Source organism: Pongo pygmaeus, chromosome 5 (genome assembly GCF_028885625.2).
Source record: "Pongo pygmaeus isolate AG05252 chromosome 5, NHGRI_mPonPyg2-v2.0_pri, whole genome shotgun sequence".
Classification (NCBI taxonomy): Eukaryota; Metazoa; Chordata; class Mammalia; order Primates; family Hominidae; genus Pongo; species Pongo pygmaeus.
In genome coordinates this window covers 100,365,498-100,379,254 of record NC_072378.2, presented here as the reverse complement: position 1 = coordinate 100,379,254, position 13,757 = coordinate 100,365,498, and the positions used below count along the sequence as shown (strand labels likewise).

The window sequence follows — 13,757 nt, the reverse complement described above, 5'->3', positions numbered from 1 at the left end:
AGGTTTGTTACATAGGTGTGTTAGTCTGTTTTCATACTGCTATAAAGAACTACCCAAGACTGGGTAATTTATAAAGGAAAGAGGTTTAATTGACTCACAGTTCAGCATGGCTGGGGAGGTTTCAGGAAACTTACAATCATGGTGGAAGGGGAAGGGGAAGCAAGACCCCTACCTCACAAGGTGGCAGGTGGTGGAAGTGCTGAGCAAAAGGGGAAGAGCCCAGTATAAAACCATCAGATCTTGTGAGAACTCACTCACTATCACGAGAACAGCTTCGGGGAAATGGCCCCCATGATTCAATTACCTCCACCTGGTCTCTCCCTTGACATGTGGGGATTATGGGGATTACAGTTAAAGATGAGATTTGGGTTAGGGTCACAAAGCCTAACCATATCAATAGGTAAATATGTGCCATGGTGGTTTGCTGCACAGATCAACCCATTACCTAGGTATTAAGCCCAGCATCCATTAGCTGTTCTTCCTGATATTCTCCCTCCCACCATCTTCAACAGGCTCCAGTGTAGTTCCCCCCATATGTCCATGTGTTCTCATTGTTCAGCTCCCACTTATAAGTGAGAACATGGGGTGTTTGGTTTTCTGTTCCTGCATTAGTTTGCTGAGGATAACAGCTTCCAGCTCCATCCGTGCCCCTGCAAAGGACATGATCTCATTTCTTTTCATGGCTGCATAGTATTCCATGGTATATATATATGTACCACATTTTCTTTATCCAGTCTATCACTGATGGGCATTTGGGTTGATTCCATGTCTTTGCTGTTGTGAATAGTGCTACAGTGAACATACGTGTGCACGTATCTTTATAATAAAACGATTTCCATTCCTTTGGGTATATGCCCAGTAATGGAATTTCTGGGTCAGATGATATTTCTGCCTCTAGATTCTTGAGGAATTGTCACACTGTCTTCCACAATGGTTGAACTAATTTACATTCCCACCAACAGTGTAAAAGTGTTACTTTTTCTCCACAACCTTGCCTGCATCTATTGTTTCTGGACTTTTTAGTAATTGCCATTCTGACTGATGTGAGATGGTACCTCACTATGGTTTTGCTTTGCATTTCTCTAATGATCAGTGATGCTGAGCCTTTTTTCATATGTTTGTTGGCCACATTAATGTCTTCTTTTGAGAAGTATCTGTTCATATCCTTTGCCCACTTTTTAGTGGGGTTCTTTTTTTCTTGTAAATTTGTTTAAGTTCCTTGTAGACTCTGAAAGTTAAATCTGTTAGTTTTATTATTGTATTTATTAACATAAATATTTGTTATAAATGTACTATTTATTTAAATGTATGATAAAATAGGACAGCTAGAAATATTATGTCATTTCCAGACATTTTGTTTCACCACACCCATCTGAAGAATAAGGGAAACTATGCTTTGTTTTACTACTGACTCTAAAAGCAATCACCTTTAAAATGAAAATTTCAGAGGGTTTACAATGATTACTATGTAACTTCAGTGTGATTATACTGAAACATGCTATAAAGCAGGTGTTTTAGTTGTTGAACCCCTAAATAATTAGCCCTAAATAATTAATAGGAAAATGTTTTAACATTTTAATCTTTGTGTGGGTTACTTTCCGTAATATTCTGGGCTGGAAGCTTAGCAGTTGCTTCCATTGCTGCTCCTTGTGTAGTGTTAAATTGATGTTCTGAGGCAGGACATGGGTAATTGGTTAAGACTCTAGTGTTGACAACTTGAGCATTCAGAGGAAGCACAGCAGCAGTTATCCTGGCAACTATGAAGCAGTGTGTCTGGCATAGAACAGCATTCAAAGTATTCTGCTGTTGAGTGACTTTAAGTCAAGAACTGTCTATAGATATTTGGGCTGGGGGCATGGAGAATAAAGAAAGCTAGGGTAAATCACAAGAGGCTAGAGAGAGTATATGACTAAGAAGAGTATATGTGTTCTCATTAATTTATTGGCAAAGGCAAAAAGAGTTATTCATCTAATCTTCTTAATCCAGTATAGTTTCAAAGTATTAGGAAACAGAAAGACACCTTCAAGTGTATCATTGATGTAAAGTCATACTGCATCGGGAAACCCCAAAGGAAATACCTTTCCATATTGTCATTAGGAATCCTTACTGCAGTGGTTTCAAAAGTTTGTGGGTATATGCTACCATGTGACCTGGATTTTGCTACTTCTGCCACTAACCTCAAGCTATTATTAGGTCTTTGCATCATTCTCTCAAGCTTCAAGTTAAGATAGAAAGAGTTGAATGCCTGAGTTTCCATCTCTGGCATGCAGCAGAAAAAAGGAATCTCCCTTCTTTGTCTTCTGTCATAGGAGGTGACATTCAGATACTGGCTGCCCATAAACAACAAAGGTCCACTATGGCCCTTTCACTCCTCAAACTCATACGTACACTATTTTTCCTATACCTACATTTAATTAAAAAAAAAATTTTTCTAGCAATGCAAGTCTCCTTCATTTAACCCAAATCCACTCATCCTTCTCCAAGGAAAGACAAATAAAAATTTCATCAACTCCATTTAGCACTTAGTCCTAGATCTCTTGCTTGTATCTAGTCACCCTCTAGTTGTTTTACAAGCCCATCTCAGTATTCTCTAGTGAGTGGACTAGATTATAAAGTTACAGCTAACTAATGCCGTATTCAACAGTAAAAGAGGATAGAAAGAGGAAAGAGAAACAAAATTAGTTAAAATATATTAGTTAAAATATGTTGCTATATAAGACAGCAAGAGAAAAAGATTAGAGACCACTGTGTATTTCTGCAACTAGCCAGGGGGCCAAATAGATATTTATGATTCATTTTCTCTACCATACATCATCTGTACATTTTTTCTTCAACCAGTCACAAAGCTAATCAAGACTCTTTATCCAGTGGAGTGACCAAAAGCATACATTCCTGATAGATTGAAAATTGCAATTTTATATATGCTTAATATATAGGATTGTAAAATCTTTAATTAATTTTTCAAATGGATACAATAGTGTCAGATTTATTTATGTTCTATCCAAATTTCTCTCCCCTTATTATAAAACAATAGCCCAATTTCTTCATCAGGATCAGTTTCCCAGACTATACTGAGACCACATTTTGTTTGTTCATCCAAGAACCTGAGAGCCTGAAGTGGTCATGTAGCTGTTTCAGTTTCCAAGTAAACTGTTAATCCTTTGGATAATAAGCCTCCAAACTAGCAAAGCTAGAGTTATAGGGAAGAGAAGGCAAAAGTTTTCAAGTGGTTTTTTATCTGTGATTTCAAAAGACATCCACATACCTTGAGTACTTGGTTCCTGGAACCATATATTCTGGCAATAGAACAAATAGCATCATCAATGATTTACTAGTTCAGAGGCTACACCTCATCCTGCAGGATAGTACCACAACCTTTCCCAGGTATTGCCTCCCAGCTGCCATTCTGAATCTTTAATCTATAAAACCAGCTCTTTCTATTAATGAGAACATAATAAGACCAGTGTATTCAGTGGCATCATCCCATTGTCTTACCTTTTCCTTTATGAAGTGAGTTCCTCAGACAGAAACATTATTATATAGGGCATCATCATGATGTATAAGGCATTCAGTAATTCTACCCTTGAGGCTACTGGCAGAACCATGTTTGGTAGGAAAAGAGAATTAAAATCCAAAGTAAGTGCCTGTTCTTACAGAGATGAATACATGTCTCCTTAGTGATAGAGAAGGTCCAGTATAATCTTCTCACCACCAGATAACTGTCTGGTTTCAGGGGTAAGATACTTTATTATGGGCCCAGTGTTTCCACTGGTGGCGTATTAGGCACTGAGCAGTGGCAATAGCTGGGCCTTCATGAGGAAAAGGAAGTTTATGTTTCACCCATGCATAATTTTCATCTTTTACTTTGGCGACTGAGTACATAACCTACTGCATAAAACGCTGTGGCCTGGGAAGGAGGCTGTCCAATATCCCAAGAGGTGGTTATTTTGCGCATTTGATCATTACCAGCATATTGCACAATGCTCTTAACTTTTTGTCACAAATCTTCATGAAATACAGGTAGCCTTTTATTCTGGCACTGTTCTAAGAGTTCATCCACCTAAAACTTATGCCTTTCTTGTCCTCCAGTAATACTCTTGCCAAACTCCTTACCATTTGGCTAATCTGGTTACCTTCAGGGCAAAATGTGAATCATCAACTTGCATCATCTGTACTTTCTAGTAAAGTGACAGTGAAATACTCAGTTTATGATCAACAGCTTTCATTGCAAGGTCACCTGGTATCACATAGTCGGGCACTCAGTCTTCTTTCGCTTCCTACTTCTCCAAAATATCCATAAAAATAGCAGTCCTCTAATTCAAAGCCGTAGGCAGCCCTTCTCAGAATCTGTAAAGTCTTCATTTTTAAAAGAAGAAGTTATATTTTGGACATGTTAGTTTGTATATCTAAGACTTTCAAGTGGAGATTTCAAGGCAATTAGATACAAGTCTGTAAAACCCACAGAGACTGTGAAATGAACATATGAACATGGACGCATCAGCATGGAGGCAACCCTTAAACCAAGGTGAGCACATGAGACTCTCAGGCAGAGTGTGGAGAAACAGAGCGCAGGCCCTGAGGGATTCTCTTAGTGCAAGCTGAGATAGAAAATGAGGAACTGGCACAGGTCACTGAGAATGTGATGCCAGTATAGTAAGACAGTGTCCTAAAACACTGTAGAAGAGAGGGTTCTGTGAAGGAAGGAGTGCTTGGCTATATCAAATGTAAATGGGAGTTGAGTGGAGGAGAGCACAGGAAACACCCATGGGGTTTATCATTTGAAGGTCCTGGATGAACTTGGCAGTCAGTGACATGTGAACAGAAGCAGTTTGGAATGGACTGAGGAGCAAATGAGGGGGGCGAGGAGGTGAAAATGGAAGCAAATAGCATATGCAACTTCTAGAAGTTTTACTGTGTAATTTAATTAATATTATAATTTAACATATAGCAAGTATGAGCTCTCAGCTTCCACCCAATATTCTGCAGTCTGGTCCCATATTTCAAGGAAAATAGTGCTACGATCTGGATAGTTGCCAACCTTTTCTTCTTTTCTTCTGAGTGAGTCTGTGGATTGAAAGCTCAGAATACTGGGCCAGGCACGGTGGCTCACACCTGTAATCCCAGCACTTTGGGAGGCCGAGGCAGGCGGATCATTTGAGGTAAGGAGTTCAAGGACAGCCTGGCCAACATGGTGAAACCCCATCTCTACTAAAAAAATACAAAAATTAGCTGAGCATGGTGGCATGTGCCTGTAATCCGAGCTACTCGGGAGGCTGAGGCATGAGAATTGTTTGAACCCAGGAGGCGGAGATTGCAGTGAGCCAAGATCGCACCACTGCACTCCAGCCTGGGTGACAGAGCAAGACTCTGTCTCAACAACAGCAACAACAACAACAACAAAAAGTTCAGAATACTGCCCTTAGATAAGATTCCTTTTCTGGGGTGGGAAAGCAGGATGCTGGCTGAAGATTAGACTTCATTCTTTAGTATTGCTTACATTATTTCCCTCAACTCCTCTGTGTATCTTGCCAGTTAACAGCAGGGCTGCCCCTTTCGTCTGCCACACTGTTAAATAAGATCCAGGTAGCTAAAAGAATACAACAACGAGAACTCGCTATTCACTTTTGTCCTTACAAGTAGAAATTAATTAGGATTCTGCAAGGCCTTTTGCCATGAATGTTTTAAGTTGTGCTCTAAAGTCTACAACATCATCCAAAAGTAGGTGGGGGAAAAAATCTGAAGCAGGAAAGGTAAGAGCCTTCTGACTGGAGCAAACCATGGAAAAAATCCAGGTAGAGGTAATACGAAAATTAGAAGGGTATGGAAAATAAGAGTTCCCTAGAACAAGGAACAGCAGTATAGTTAATCCTTGTTAATTCAAATTAATTGGCTGGAAGTCTCTTCTAAATTATACAGAACATTATTTTTTGAATGTGCCAATTATAATTTTACATGGTGCTTCAAAGTGAATTTATGAAAACTGTAATGCAGGTGCATAGGAAGAATACTTTCATGAAAAGTAAGATTGATAGCGTTTTCACATGCTTAATACTAAAGTGTTTTTAGATGCTAGAGCAGTTTATCATTTTAAGCTAAACATAATCCACCTAATCTCATTACAAGTGAAATATTAGTAGACCTACAGAGATGAACTATAGTTTTGCTTTACTCAAAATTATCCTGAGTTCAGATTTGGTGGGGATTCTAATGACATTTTACTATAGTTTTCTTTGATTAATTTGCCTGTTCATTCAACATATAAATAGATATTGGCCTCTTCTTGTAGGTAAGAAGTTAGTACTAGATGTTGAAGATGGATTTTGAAATTGTTTTAAATCAGAAATTAAGTTGAATTTAATGCAGGATAACAACATCATTTCTAACTCAAAGGACCTGTTTTTTATAGAACTAAAATAAATTTAGTTCATGGTACAAAATTCCCACCCCAAGTGCTTTCTGTTTTATCAAGCCTCATACCTCTAAATGACTGACCAGTAAATAAACTATTTAAGCTGAGAATATTGAGTGTCAAGCAGACATTATCTGCAGATTTGCTGAGCATTGGATGTTTGAAACCAGTTGGGCCTTGTGAAATATTTCTGCAATTTAGAGCAGCTATTCAGTATCCTTGAGTTACAATATAGGAGGCTGTTTTATTTTATTTTGCCTTAGTTGGTAGCATGCATATCCTATTGAAGATATGTTGGTAGCATGCATATCCTATTGCTAAGCATAATAGTAGTTTACTTTTACTAAACTACGTATTAAGTGATGTATTTATATAGAGTACTTTAGAATTCATTAAAGTTTATATTATCACATTTTATCATGAATTCTCAAAGGGTAGTTTTTATTATCCCAGTTTTATAGATGCAAAAACTGAAATTAGAAGGATTAAGTGATTGTCCAGATAGCACGAGCAAGCAAGTGGCAGCTTAGGAACTCAAAACAGGGAAGCTAACCTAGAGTCTGTGTTATTTTAATCTGCCATACAGTAATTGAAATCAGTGACAACAATATCGAATAGAAAAGATGGAAAAGTCATGGTGGGGGTGGGAGTAATTTGATGGGGACAAAAGTACAATAAAAATAAAGAAAAATCAGTAGCTGGGCTGAGCACGGTGGCTCATGCCTGTAATCCCAGCACTTCGGGAGGTCGAGGTGGGTGGATCACCTAAGGTCAGGATTTCAAGACAAGCCTGGCCCGGGTGTGGTGGCACACACCTGTAGTCCCAGCTACTCGAGAGGCTGAGGCAGGAGGATCACTGAGCCTGGGAGACAGAGGTTGCTGTGAGCCAAGATCACGCCACTGCACTCCAACCTGGACGACAGAGCGAGACTCCATCTCAAAAATTTTTTTTAAGAAAAGGAAAAAAAAATAAATATTAGTAGCTGAAATATCAAACGAGCAAACAACAGGAGCTGTGCCATTCTCAATCATGAAGGTAGTTGAAAAAGGTAATATTTTAGTTTAAAAAAAATAATTTTAGATATTCTTCATTTTTAGGCATAGAAGTGGGAAATACTCAAAGAAAAAATAGATTTATAAATCATCTGCATAGAGTTACTCATTATTTCATTACTCATTATTTCAAATACATTACTCATTATCTCAAATCTTACTTGTTTTCTGCATATAGTCTAAAACAATGGGGCTCACCCTTAAGCCTGATTAATACTATTATTACTTTCAGTAGTTAACTAAATATCCCTCTTATTCATGTAGTGATTAGAGGGTGGCATTGTGCTTGAGAGGAGGACTGGAGCCAGGCTTCTTGGTCAATACTGACTGCCTGTTACAAGCTATGTGGCCTTGGTAGGATTAATCTCTGCGCACCATCTCTTCTATTATAAAAGAGAATAATAAGAAACCCATCCTCATAGGAATGTTGTGAGGATTACATGTGTTAATACGTTTAAGATACTGAAACATAGTTAAATGTTTAATAAATATTAACTGTTATTACTGTGATTGTATAGCAACATGAAAGTATACCTTATAAATAGGTTCTTTTTATTGACAGCTGTGGTAAAATCTGATCTTATATTTATACCTTTTTGCCTGCTGTGATCCTTCACAAATTTAATTCATGTTAATATCATAATTACGCATTTTACAATATACTACTTTCGAAATATAAAGTCCCTTTCATTACCTTTATCTGCATTTTTTAAGTTTTTCAATATATGGAAATGCTAAATATGAGTTAGAATCAAAATTCTTCAACAATGGAAATAAAGATAAAAGTTATAATCAGAAATAAATATGAAGTGCTTACACTGGGATTTCCTACCAACAGCGTGGCAAATTAAATCAAAAACATGAATAAGAAAAAATCTTTAATATCTTACCCTACAACCCAGTTTTGATACTGCTTTTATTAAGAATTAGGCCAAGTGCAAGGGACATAGACATTTTTCAAAAGAAGACATACAAATGGCCAAGAAGTATATGAAAAAATGCTCAACATCACTAACCATCAGAAAAATGCAAACTAAAACCACACTGGGATATTATTTTACCCCGGTCAGAATGGCTATTATCATCTATGAGGATGCAGGGGAAAGGGAATTCTTAACACACTGTTGGTGAGAATGTAAATTAGAACAACCTCTATGGAAAAATAGTCTGGAGATTTCTCAGAAAACTAAAAATAGAATTACCATTCCACCCAGCAATTTTACTACTAGGTGTCTACCCAAGGAAAAAGAAATCATTATATCAAAAAGATACCTGCACTGATACATTTATTGCAGCACTATTCACAATAGCAGATACAGAATCAACCTAAGTATCCATCAATAAATGATTGGAATCAACCTAAGTATCAATCAATAAATGATTGGATAAAGAAAATGTATATATACAAAATAGAATACTATTCAGCCATAAAAAAGAATGAAATCATGTCTTTTGCATCAACATGGGTGGAACTATAGGTCATTATCATAAGGGAAACAAGCCAGACACAGAAAGCCAAATATTGCATGTTCTCACTCATAAGTGGATGCTAAAATGTATACACGTGACTACCCACAAAAAATAAAAATAAAAAAATTTAATTTATACAAATGGATGTAGAGAGGGGAATAATATACAATGGAGACTTGGAAGGGTGACAGAGTGAGAGGGAGGTAGACTATGAGTAATTACTTAATGGGTACAATGTACCCAATTCAGGTAATGGGTACCCGAAAAGCCCTGACTTGCCCACTACGCAATCTAGACATGTAATAAGATTCTGCTTGTACCCTCCCTCAAAAAATATTTGAAGACAAATGTAAGCATGCTTTCCTGAAAAAAAAAGAAAAGGAAAGAAAGAAAGAAAAGAAAGAAAGAAAGAAAGAAAGAAAAAAGAATTAAGCCAAACTAAAAAGCAAACATTGAAAATAGTATTGTGTTTTTTTGGCAAAATAGCAAAGATTTAGCTGTTATTGTTTGTATTTCATTTGTACATTTAATTTATATTTCACTTATATATTTACTTCATATGTAATTGAATCACATATAAATATATTTATATATTGAAAGTATGATAAATCATTTTGAGGTGTGCTTGTCTTCGAGCGTCAGAAAGAGCAAGGGAGTATAAATTTTGGGAGTATTGATACAGTTTAGAAACTATTCTTTTTAATTCATTTATTTCTTGAATTCTTTTTTATGAGTGTATCAGTAGAGTGCTGTAAAATGTTTCATTGTTTTTCTTCCTTCAGTATATGGGGTTTATCATACAGACTTGTATTAAAAGAAATTAACATTTGGTGATTATAAGGAAATGTTTTAATTTCATTTAATATCTGTACCAGATATGATAGATTTAATTATTTTTATTTAAAAATAAAACTCTTCAGAACTTTCATGATTCTTCTGTGGTACCTCCTTTATTGAGCATTTCAGACAATTGATAAGCATTATTCAGTGGCATATGGTCTGAGTCTGACATGCTTTGAAAAGAGTATAGAGTTCTGATAATGAGGATTCTGTGAAAATAAGAAAACCAGCACAACAGATATGCTTTGAGAAAGTATGGGTTTTTAGCATCTTGAAACAATATATCACACTCAAAAGGACAGAATTGGGCTGCACAATCTGTTAGCTCATTCTTGTCCAATCTGGTCTCCTCCTTTCTTTTGGAGCCAACGTTGTCATCAACTCACTGAATTATATTCTGACTGGAATGTATTTCAGGCACAGAGTAATGTATCTACTTAAATGGAATCTATCTTTCTACAAAAGCTTTTTGAGTATAATAAATATAAAATGTAAAAAAATTCTATTAAGTTAAAGTAAATGGTTCAACAGTTTACCTATGTGCCTCCTCCCCCCAACCTTAAGAAAAAGATCACTACCTAGAATAACATAGATCTGTTTTTCTGTTATGTATAATATTGAATAATTTTTTTAACAATCAGATGGTCAGACATATTTCAAAGGCTGTTTATTGGAAAGATACCTATACATTACAACAAATAATTTGTTGAACAAAAATGAACTATGGAAGTAAAACTTCTTTTATCAGTGTTTCATTTATCATGGTTTTTTTTTAAATTCTATAGCAACCCTTCTTAACAAGAATTAAGGCTTAATGTCCAAGGCATCCATTTTATGTATAAAATAAACTTGTTTCCTCTCCATCTAGAAAAGTACTAGCTATCACTGGAAAAATTGAGAAGATGGTAACCCAAGTATTTTTTATGGGGGTTAATTCTCTCATGGAACCAGGGCAAAGAAAGTATACTCTTTAGTATTCAAAATCACTGGGTCTTTCCATTTGAAATATACTCAGTTGTATAAATTAATTGAGTGTTATATTAGGACTATATTACTTTATATAAAGGATTAAATGTGATAATCTTTGTAAAGTGATAAACACAATGCCTGGCATATTATAAGTGCTCAAAAAATTACATCTATTATCATGTTTTAAACTTTCATTGTCCTAAGTTCCTGAATACTTTTGCTTGTCTTAAGATGTTTTGATCAAGATGAAACTTATTTTTAAGTACAGTAACAAAGATGTATATAATTCAAAAAATTATATTTTCAAATTCGTATAGGCTGTCTTAGTAGTATTTTGTGCTTAATGATTAACAGCTATAAATTTTGCTTTTTATGATGTTCAAATAATTTGAAATTCATCCAGAGAAACCATGTAATAAATGAAGTTTTTTGTGTGTGCAATTGTCTTCATGAGGATGTTAAGTCTTTGCCAGTTCAGATAAACAAACAGTTCTCTTTACTGCATTGATTTATGTGAAAGTGGGGTCTAGGAGATTGAGAAACTGTTAGCCTTCCCTGGTGCAAAAGACAGGATATTAATGCCTCACCAGACCTTCTGCCAGAGGATTCTTTAGCTTTCCTATGGCAAATGATACATTATTGTTTGGGTATGATTGGCATTGCCATGGGGCACTATAAATTACACAAGTTATATATACTTATGTAAGTTTAAAAGTGAAAAAAAATCTCTCAAACTAATTATTAGAACAAGGACACCAGTGAATTAGTTCCTTGTAGTGTAAATTGAAGACATTGTATGCTGTGAACTATTGAACAAAAAATGGGTAATAAGTTCTCTAATGAGAATACCTAACATGTAGTTTATGAGACAAGACAAGCACCTTTCCTTATATCATGCATTTATAGTCAGCCTACATATCCTGTGCTAATTTTAAGGTAAAGTGGATTCATATCAATACATTTCCATATTCCTGCTTAACAGTTCATAAAGTAAATAATACAAGAATACTATGTGGCCAAACAGAATGAACTATTTATACATGAACTATTTAGACATTGTATTCAGTTCAGCGAAAGTTGATAAATAACATTTCTTATGTGTATGTCATTAAAATATCACCTAGTTTGTACAGTGCTTTTTTAATACCTTAGTAATTATTATAAAGCTAAACTTTATTGTCCTATTTTATGGATTATTATAAGCGTAAAACAGCTTGCTTCCACATTAAAAAAAACTTAGAAAATTTTTCTGACTAGTGAAAATAAAAGAACAAGAAAGCAGTTGGAATGTTTCATTATGTGGATATTTTGGTCATACATTTTTACTAAACTGCAGCAGCAGCAATAGTTTCTCAAGCTGAGGATTTTGTGATCTACTTACTGATTTATGCACAGACAAGATATTAAGTGTATTGCAAGCATACTTACATATATGAGGTTGCTAATAGAAGAAAAAAAGGAAATAAGATCCGAAGAAATTGTCACTTTTTTATACTTCTATCTCAGGCATATAAAAATTATGCATTTACTATTTCCAAGTTACTTCTCCCCTGTTGCTTACTGCTGGAATGTGGTGGTGAAACTTTAAGAGATGTATCCTTCTTTTCAGTGCTCATGTCTTCTCAAATCACTTGGTCTTGACATTATTCTCCTCATGGAGTTGCCCAGAAAGAACTTCCTTATGCTGTGCCTTATGTTATCCTCTGCTTCAAGGACAGAGAACTATCTGAAACAAAGAAACTGGACTTTCTTTTTTTCTTCTTCTTTTTTTGTGAGACAGAATCTAGCTCTGTTGCCCAGGCTGGAATGCACTGGCATGATCTAAACTTACTGCAACCTCTACATGCCGGGTTCAAGCGATTCTCCTGTCTCACCTCCTGAGTAGCTGGGGTTACAGGCATGCACCACCATGCCCAGCTAATTTTTGTATTTTTAGTAGAGATGAAGTTTTTCCATGTTGGCCAGGCTAGTCTCAATCTCCTTACCTCAAACCTTACATGATCCACCCACCTCGGCCTCCCAAAGTGCTGGGATTACAGGTTTGAGCCACCACACCCAGCCACAACTATTTAGTTCTTTGCAACAAATTTTGTAAGAAAATAAGATTTGCTCTTTCTTCCCATAAAATTTGTGTTACTTTTAAGTATTTTCCATGTAGAATGGAAAGTGATAGAATATTCAGAGAGCATTTCTACAACATGAGTTTCAAAAACTATTTAGATATATGACAGTTTAGTGAACTAAACTGAGGCTGGAAATGTTTAAAAATGTAAAAATTATAATATATAAAAACTGTGAATATACTAAATGTAGCATTTAAAGTAAGATAAGGAATTATTTAACCTATATTGCTAGAATAATTGGTTAATTATTTAGGAAAACTAAACTTAGATTTCTACCATAGTTTCTATACAAAAATAAATTACAAGATAATTATTTAAATTTAAAAAATAAAACTATAACAAAAGTTGAAGAAATGGGGAAATATGTATGTATATATTTTGGAAAAGTTTTCTAAGCAACAAAACATAAGGGACCAATTTACAATTTTAGGTCCATAAAGTTAAAGCATAAAATGAAGTGCAAATAAAAAACTGGGGGCAAAAATATTTATAGCAGGCCGGGCCCGGTGGCTCACGCCTGTAATCCCAGCACTTTGGGAGGCCCAGACGGGGGGATCACGAGGTCAAGAGATAGAGACCATCCTGGCTAACACGGTGAAACCCCGTCTCTACTAAAAATACAAAAAATTAGACGGGTGTGTTGGCGGGCGCCTGAAGTCCCAGCTACTCGGGAAGCTGAGGCAGGGGAATGGTGTGAACCCGGGAGGCGGAGCTTGCAGTGAGCCGAGATCGCGCCACTGCACTCCAACCTGGGCGACGTAGCTAGACTCCGCCTCAAAAAAAAAAAAAAAGATTATGTATATATATATTTATAGCATATGATGGACAAGGGGTTAATATCGTTAATATATTAAAAAATCACAAGCCAATTAGAAAAAAAAAAGACTATCACA

General features: G+C 35.7%; 1 protein-coding gene across 5 annotated transcripts in view; it reads left to right on the top strand.

The window, feature by feature from the left end:
* The window catches only part of ASCC3 (activating signal cointegrator 1 complex subunit 3), a 377,366-nt gene that overhangs the window by 267,293 nt on the left and 96,316 nt on the right, over positions 1-13,757 (top strand). The gene's annotated exons all lie outside the window — the stretch shown is intronic.